This window comes from Octodon degus, unplaced genomic scaffold (genome assembly GCF_000260255.1).
Source record: "Octodon degus isolate 3935 unplaced genomic scaffold, OctDeg1.0 scaffold00092, whole genome shotgun sequence".
Classification (NCBI taxonomy): Eukaryota; Metazoa; Chordata; class Mammalia; order Rodentia; family Octodontidae; genus Octodon; species Octodon degus.
Window position 1 is genome coordinate 201,972 of NW_004524668.1, and position 8,377 is coordinate 210,348.

Here is an 8,377-nt window from a genome sequence, read left to right on the forward strand (position 1 = left end):
TTTTTTTTTCTTGCAGAACCAGGGATTGAACTCAGGCCCTTGCACTTGCCAGAGAAGCACTTATTCCACTGAGCCATCTCCCTGGCTCCTCCAAATACATTTTTAAAAAAATTGAATTAAAATAAAATCATATTGGGGCTGGGAAGATGGCTCAGTGGAATAAGTGCTTCCCTGGCAAGCGTAAGGGCTTTCCTGCTCACCGCCGCGCTCATCTTCTTTGCCATCTGGCACATTATAGAGTTTGATGAGTTGAAGACTGATTACAAGAATCCTATAGACCAGCGTACTACCCTGAATCCTCTGGTCCTCCCCGAGTATCTCATCCACGCGTTCTTCTGTGTCATGTTTCTCTGTGCAGCAGAGTGGCTCACGCTGGGTCTCAGTACGCCCCTCTTGGCGTACCACATTTGGAGGTACATGAGTAGACCGGTGATGAGCGGACCAGGACTCTACGACCCCACTACCATCAGGAACACAGACATCCTAACATACTGTCAGAAAGAAGGATGGTGCATTACCTCCTAGCATATTTTTTTTTTTTTTTCGGAACCGGGGATTGAACTCAGATCCTTGCGTTTGCCAGTCAAGCGCTTATCGTACTGAGCCATCTCCCCAGCCCCCTTCCTAGCATTTTTTTACTACCTATATAGCATGATTTATGTTTTGGTGAGCTCTTAGAACAACACATGGAACAGTTGGTCCAGTTAAGTGCATGCAGAAGCCACAGTGTGAAGGGATTCTATTCGACAAGATCCTGTTTCCAAGAGTAGCCTATGGAATCTGATCAGTTTCTTTTAAAAAATGACTCTTTATTTTTTAAATGTTGGGGGCCTGCCCCGTAGCTCAGTTCTTTAAGTGGCTGCTTCAACAAAGCAGTCAGGCTCAGGTTGCTTTGGTTCGATCCCCACAACACAAGACAGCCAGTCATGCCTTGAAGGCATTCCGAGCAAAAAACAAAACAAAACAAAACAAAAAAAAACACTTCTGCCATTTTTGGGGGCCTGGCCCTAGCTCAGGCCTTTAAGTGGCTGCTTCCACAAAGCTGTCAGCCTCAGGTTGCTGGAGTTCGAACCTCACAACTCTCCCGCTGGCCAAAAGTGCCCTGAAGGCATTCAAGGAACAACAACAACAAAAAAAATCCTTATTCTATTTTTTAAACATTTACACATTTTTTGCTTGTGGAAAGACTTTTCATATGTTATACTAGGATAAAGAATTTAAGTGGAGGGGCTGGTGAGATGGCTCAGTGGTCTAAAGCACCTACTTAGAACAAGCTATGCTAAGCAAAGCACAGGGACCGCGGTTCAATCCCCCAGCACCACATGCCAGCCAGCCCCGCCCCCTGGGAGCCAAAAGATCCTTGGTGACAAAGCTCCCTTCCTTTTCTTTTTCTTTTTTTCCCCCTTTTCCTTCCTTTCCTTTTGGAAGGTTTACAGGGACACCCAGAAGCCAGAAGATTAAAAAAATAATAATAATAAAGCCCTAGACTCAGATTAGAGCCTGGGAGCTCTCCACTACCTCTGCTCTCATCTTCCCTGTGGCCTGGAGCAGGTCACTCTACCCTCAGTGAACTGGGGCCCTTGTCCCTCCACCATGCGAGATCATATTCCTTTCCTCCAGATCTGCCTCGGGTATGGTGAGAAGCAAAAGAAGTGAAATTGGAAACATTCAGAGGACATTGAAAGTACAACGAAAATGAAAGGCATGAATCTTTTGTTTGTGTGTGGGGGTGTGTTTTTAGATAAAGTCTTGTTATACAGGCTCCAAATTCATAATCTTCCTGCTTCAGCCCCCTGAGTGCTAGGATTACAGCTGTGCACCTCCATACCTGGCTAATGATTCTAAACCTGGGCTGGTGAGATAGCTCAGTGGACTAAGTGCTTGCTTAGGCAGCCCAGGGATTGGGGTTTGATCCCCAGCACCACATGCCATGCAGGCCCTGCCCCCAGGCGCCCTGAGCCTGCCACTGAGACCCATTGTGGTGGTGCACGCCTGTAATTCCAGCACTGGGGAGGCTGAAAACAGGAGGATCACTATAAGTTCAAACTGTATAGTGAGACCCTGTACCAAATACATATTAAAAAAAAAAAAATTCCAAACCTCTTCATACAATAAAAACAGATAGTAGCTGTATTTCCTTCTCTTACTTATTCATGCCTGTCATAGTGGAAAAATGTAGAAGTCAGGCATGGTGGCTCATGCCTATAATTCCAGGAAGCTGAGGCAGGAGTGTTGGGAGTTTGAAGCTAGCTTGAGCTGCATGGTGAGTTGAAGGGCAGCCTGAACTACATAGCGATACCTGCCTCAAAACAACAGCTGCGACAAGGCTGGGGATATAGCTCAGCAGCACAGTGCCTGCCTGGCAAGCTCAAGGTCCTTAATTTGGTTTCTGGTAACAACAACAATAAAACCTTTAAGGAAAAATACAGATAGATTCCTTCTCCTATGCCAGACTCTGTTTCTGGAATCCCAAGGACATCCTTGGACTTCGAGATTCAAAAAAAGAAAAGACAGATCTAAAAAAATATTTATGACACATAGATGTGAGACCTTTAAAGAGAAATGCAAGCACCGGCCCCGCCCCCGCGGGTGCGCTGAGTCAGCGAACCAGTCCTGGCTTGGTGGCACACGCCTGTAATCCCAGGGCTGGGAAGGCTGAAAACAGGGGGATCACCATGTGTCTTACCTGTGTAGTGAGACCCTGTACTAAATACACATCGAGAGAGAGAGAGAGAGAGAGAGAGAGAGAGAGAGAGAGAGAGAGAGAAATCTGAAATCCGGCAGGGTGGTACACACCTATAACCCCAGCACTTGGGAGGCTGAGGCAAGAGGATCACCACAAGCCTAACCAATAAGTTCAAGTTCAGCTGGAATTACATAGGGAGGCCTTGCCTTAAAAAGAGCAAAATAAAACTGAGAAAACCTTTTTTTTTTAAAGACAGAGTCTCAAACTGTTGTGCAGGCTGGCCTTGAGCTCACGGCAATCCTCCTGCTTCAGCCTACTGAGTGCTAGGGGTTACAGGTTATAGGTATGTACCACCATGCCCAGTGAGAAACCTACAATTGGGAGAACTTCACTGGGGTGTCCAGAGGCCCTGTGGGATGTGGAAAGTAGAAAAGGAGCAACAATTGGAGGAAGAGAAGGCCTTGTGAAGCGGGACGGTGGTTACAGAGCTCTAGGCCCCACCTCCTTGGGGAGCACCTAGCGCTGGCTGGTGGTAGTTCCTGAGAGCAAGAGGGTCCAGTTGCATTGCTTTTTCCAGATCAGTCGGGCAGGGGTTGAACCAAGCCACCAATACAGGAGCTAGTTCCCGTGGAGCCCAGGGTGAGGCAGGCCATCCCACCCCAGTGATAATGGGGAAAGAAACTCCCAACCTAATAGGTGTCTGAAACAGCCAGTTCATGTTTTCTAAATTGAGGAATGAATTCTAGGAACAAGGGAGATTAAAAATAGGAAGAGAAGGGCCGGGAGATGGCTCAGTAGGATAAGCGCTTGACTGGCAAACACAAGGATCTGAGTTCAATCCCCGGTTCCGCCAAAAAAAGAAGAAAAAAAAAAAAATAGGAAGAGAGGCTGGGGAGATAGCTCTGCGTTCTCTTGCAAGTGCAAGGACCTGGGTTCAATCCCTGGTTTCATATGCCATGTCAGCCCTGGAACCCCAGGGAATGCTGTGCTGGTCACTAAAACCAGGCATGGTTGTGCATGCCTGTAATCCCAATGCTGGAGAGGCTGTGACAGGAAGATCACTGTGAGTCGGAGCTGCATAGTACAACCCTGTACCAAATAAAGAGTACCAAAAAATAAAAAGAGGGATTTATTGAAAGCGAGCTTCTGTCTAAGAGGGACAGAAATGGGCCCAAAAAGTAAATTGCTCCCCCAACCTCACTTCTCAAGGGTGTTTTATTGACCAAAACCCTGAGGTGATGGGGATTTCAAGATGAGTCAGAACTATAACCAATAAGATTACAAGTCTAGGGGCCGGGGAGATGGCTCAATGGAATAAGCGCTTCCCTGGCAAGCACAAGGGCCTGAGTTCAATTTCCGGTTCTGAAAAAAAAAAAAAAAAGACAAAAGATTACAAGTCTAATCACCTAGGTAATATTGAGCCAATGGAAAAATCACAGGATGGGTGTGAGATGGGATGGTCAACCAATAACTTTACAGCAAGTGTAGCCGCTTGGGTAATATTGATTAAATGGGGATCAAATTGGGAAGCAAGTCACTTAGCAAGCACTTGTGGGACGGACAAGGACATTTCTGGAAAAGGTGGGGTTAAGGAGGTTTGGTCTCCCCTCCCCCCCAAGAGGACTGATGCCTACTTAGAATATCAATCACAGCTCTTCACCCCTAGGGAAGGGTCTGGGTGAGCAGCTCCTCTTTTCTTGAAACCTGGCCTTTCTGAATGCGCCTCCAGCCATGGTTGCCTTCTGCACTGACCTCCTCAGGGCCCAGCCCTCTCTGACTATGTAGGCAGCTGAATTAGATAGAAATATTATAGGCAGTTAGACAGGGTCAGGCCTCAAGGAGACAAGATGGAAGACAAGGTGACTTTACAACTGGGAAGAGACAGACACTCCCGTATGGGCCACAGCTGAAGACCAAGACAAAAAGAGGAAGCACAGCTACATACTTCCTTAGGGATGGGCATTAGGGATTGATATTCTAAATAGGTATCAATCACCTTGAAAGAGCCCAAATGAGTCACTATCCCAACCCCCAACAGGAAGAGACTGCCCACTTGTTACATGACTCACTTCCTCATTTGATACTGGATTTAATCTCACTGGTTGACCATCGTTTTGTCCCACCTCATGCCCACCTAAGTGAGTTCCAATGTCTTCTCCACCACCTTAGACCCACCTCACATCATGGTTTTCCTCTATAAAAGTCTCTGGAAGAGACAGCTTCCTGGGAACTACCCACTCAGGTGCCTCTTCTGTCCCTCTCTCAGACGGGAGCTTTCTTTTCCTCAGTAAATATATTCTGCTCATATCATAACCTCCGTTTGTTCTAAAATTCATTCTTCGGTTTTAGAGAACACGATCTCATCCAGGTCAGGTTGGGAGATCATTTTTCCCTATGTCATTTGGAGGTCACTCACCTGAGATCAGTTTTTCTCCCTATATCATGACTACCTACAATATTTTTACCTGATTTAGCTACCTAGAATACCAGGTCCAAGCTGAGCTGACTACACCGCTATTTGAGTGAGAGCACCCACTAATGCTCTGGTTCCTGTGTAGACAGCTTTGTGGATTTTTCCCATGGGAAATCAACAGCAAGCTGGAGCGGAAGGATTACAATCTGATTTACTCAATTTACCAAGGGGAAAAATAAGACCCAACAAAGGGAGCAAACTTGTTCAAAATTGTACAGTAAGTTAGCTGCAAGCCTAGAACGAGAGCCGGGCTTCCTGACACCCGTGTGATTGTGTGACTGGTTCCTAAAGGTGGTCGATGCTACTGAGGTTCTCATGAACCCGCCACCATGTCCAAAGCAGTCAACCAAATCCTAAGAGTGGACAGGCCAGTGGAAAGGTTATAGCAAAGGTTATCAAAGGACAAATAGAAAAAGATACTGGAAGCTGTCTGGCTTGAAGTTATACGGTGGACAAAGGAGAAATCTGTAGGGCTCTGAGCCATGCCATGATCCCTTGTGTTCTTCTGAGAAACATTTTTTGTGTTTCAATCCTATTAATACCAGACAAAGCCACAGCAAGACCCCTGGACGCCATAGGCCAGCAAAGAGCAGGGAACAGCCTGGGGGAATGGAAGAGTGTAGGGCTGGAGACTTCTGTTCCCTAAACCATCTGCAGAGCCCTACTTGGCAGCCCAGAGCTGCTAGGGAGAAGCGCAGGGGTCTTTGAAAAGCAAATTGCCAGTGATTACAAGACCACTGGCTGAATAGCTGTTCCTCTTTCTCTTTCCCAACCAGATGAAGTTTATAAAGGACATACGGAGTATTTTTTCTGGCTGGCCCCATGCCTGCTGCTCCCACACAGTGGCTGGGGGACGTTGTCAGAGAGGCCCCAGGGAGTGATGGTGGCCTGGCTTCCAGAAAGACAGTTGAAAACCCAGCTCTAAGGTAAGCTCCAGAGCGGGGACCCTGCCAATTAGTCTTTTGGCCTGGTTGCCATGGAGACAGACAGGCAGCAGCTGCTGGGGAAGAGGAAACTGCATCCCATCCCCACATCTAGGATTCTGAAACAACCGTGATGGGGGAGGGGGCCAGGCACCACCCTTCGTGCCCATGATGTAGAAGCCCCTGCCTGCACCCTAACTCTCGGATTCATAGGGTAGAAAGCCAGAGACAATGGTTATACTGGATTCCGAAGCCTGTTTTCCTGTCTTCCAGGCCAGTGCCCTCCGCTCTGTGCTACAGCAGCCTCCTGCTCTGCTTTTGGAGCAAACAGATCTTCCAGTGCTGAGCTCGTGGGCCCTGGGAGGCTTCCCAAGTCACCTTCTTGGCAGGATAAGTCGTTAGTGATGAATCCCAGCAAGTTGGCCCCTGGAGGTCAGTTTGGCCCAGAGCTCCATCACCTTCTCTCTGGAAAGTCTGGCAAGGGCTGTGTGGGTCTGTGTGAACGGCCATTGTCTAGGAAGAGAGTTTGAAGCTGAGCCCAGAGGGAACTAGGCAAATGATAGGGTTTATTGTCCCCTCATTTGAAGCTATGCTGATGTTATTAATTTGTGGAGTCCCCATCATGCTATCTGGCTGACTGCCCTTCAACCTGGACTTCTCTGGCCTGGTGGAAACAGTCCTTGGCTGTGCCCTGCCTTCCAGGTTATCTCTAGAAATTGAAGGTAGGAGAGGAGGGGCCTGGGATCCAGGTCACCTTAGTCCACTTTCCCAGCAGAGCTGCCAGGAGGTGGTGGCATCTCAGTGTCTCAATTTCATCCTCTTCAGTAAAATGAGACACAAGGCTGGTATTATCTGGGGCTTTGAGTTCCTGTGCTGTGCATGTGAGCGATCTTACATAAGAGAACAGAGTCCTAGTGTGGAGGGAGAGGAGAGGACGGAAAGAAGCAGAGGCTGCTACTGGCCAGCCAGGACCTTGGTGTTGCTGGTTTAATTAGGGAAGCCAGCTCACACGTAGGCATTATTATCTTTTTTTTTTTTTTTGCAGAACCGGGGATTGAACTCAGGCCTTTGCGCTTGCCAGGGAAGTGCTTATTCTACTGAGCCATCTCCCCAGCCCTCACACGTAGGCATTATTAAAGTGGGGGGATAAGGGGTGGGGGAGATGGCTCAGTGGAATAAGCACTTCCCTGGCAAGTGCAAGGGCCTGAGTTCAGTCCCTGGTTCCACCAAAAAAAAAAAAAAAAAAAAGTGGGGGATCACTGCTTAGGAGTATAAAGGAAATTGAGAAAATGATTCACAACCTTACAAGAGATTAGACCCCAATGCCTTGTTGCTAGAGAAACTACTAATCATTTCCTTGTATAGCCTTTCCGATTTTTATGTTTTCACTCTCCCCTTGTATTATTATTTTTAAATTATACAAATCATATAAGAACCCATTGTTATAAAAGATGCAAATTAAAGTCAAAAGCAATTCACCCTGGTTGTCTACGCCCTTAACCGGATAGCTGTTAACAATTTAATGTCCTTGAGCACATACATAGTTTGTCTTTCTTTCTTTAGTATAAATGCAATTATTGTAACATCCATTTTGCTTTGCAAGTTGCTTTTCCCATCAGGCTAATAATCCCTAGACCTTTTTCCAACGGTAGTGAGCCCATTCCGTTCTCTCTAACGGCTGATTTCTATGTTACAGATGTTCTGTAACTTACTTACATGATCTCTTCTGATAGAAGGAAGCTATTTATAGTCATGTTATTAATAATAATGCTTTGAGCATTTGTACATCTATTTACACATGGTTTATTTCTAAAGTAGAGTTGCTGGGTTAGCACCATGTAGTATCTCTAGTTTTTCTAAATGCAATGGATATTTAAGTATTTTGTTTTGCTTTCTTTCTTTCTTTTTTTTTTTTTAATTACCCAAGATATAAATGCCCAAGGGCTAGAGATATAGCTCAGCGGACTAATCGCTTGCTTAGGCAAGCGCAGGGGCCAGGGTTTGATCCCTAGCACTACATGTGGCATCTGCCCCGCCGCCAGGCGCACTATGCCGGGGTATGGATTCCGGGGGCGTGGTGGCACATGCCTATAATCCCTGCACTAGGGAGACACAAATCAGGATGATCACTAGGAGTCCGAGCTGCATAGTGAGACCCTGGCCACACACACAAACCAAACAAACAAGCAAAAAAAGCACCTAAAAAAAAAAAAAAAAAGATATAAATGCCCATTGTATTTTTTTTTAGTATAGGTTCTACAGGGTCTTACTATACAGATCGGACTCATAGTGATC

General features: G+C 46.5%; 1 pseudogene; it reads left to right on the plus strand.

Moving 5' to 3' along the window:
* Positions 1-678, plus strand: part of LOC101589304 — a 1,444-nt pseudogene extending 766 nt beyond the window's left edge.
* Positions 679-8,377: the final 7,699 nt, after the last annotated feature.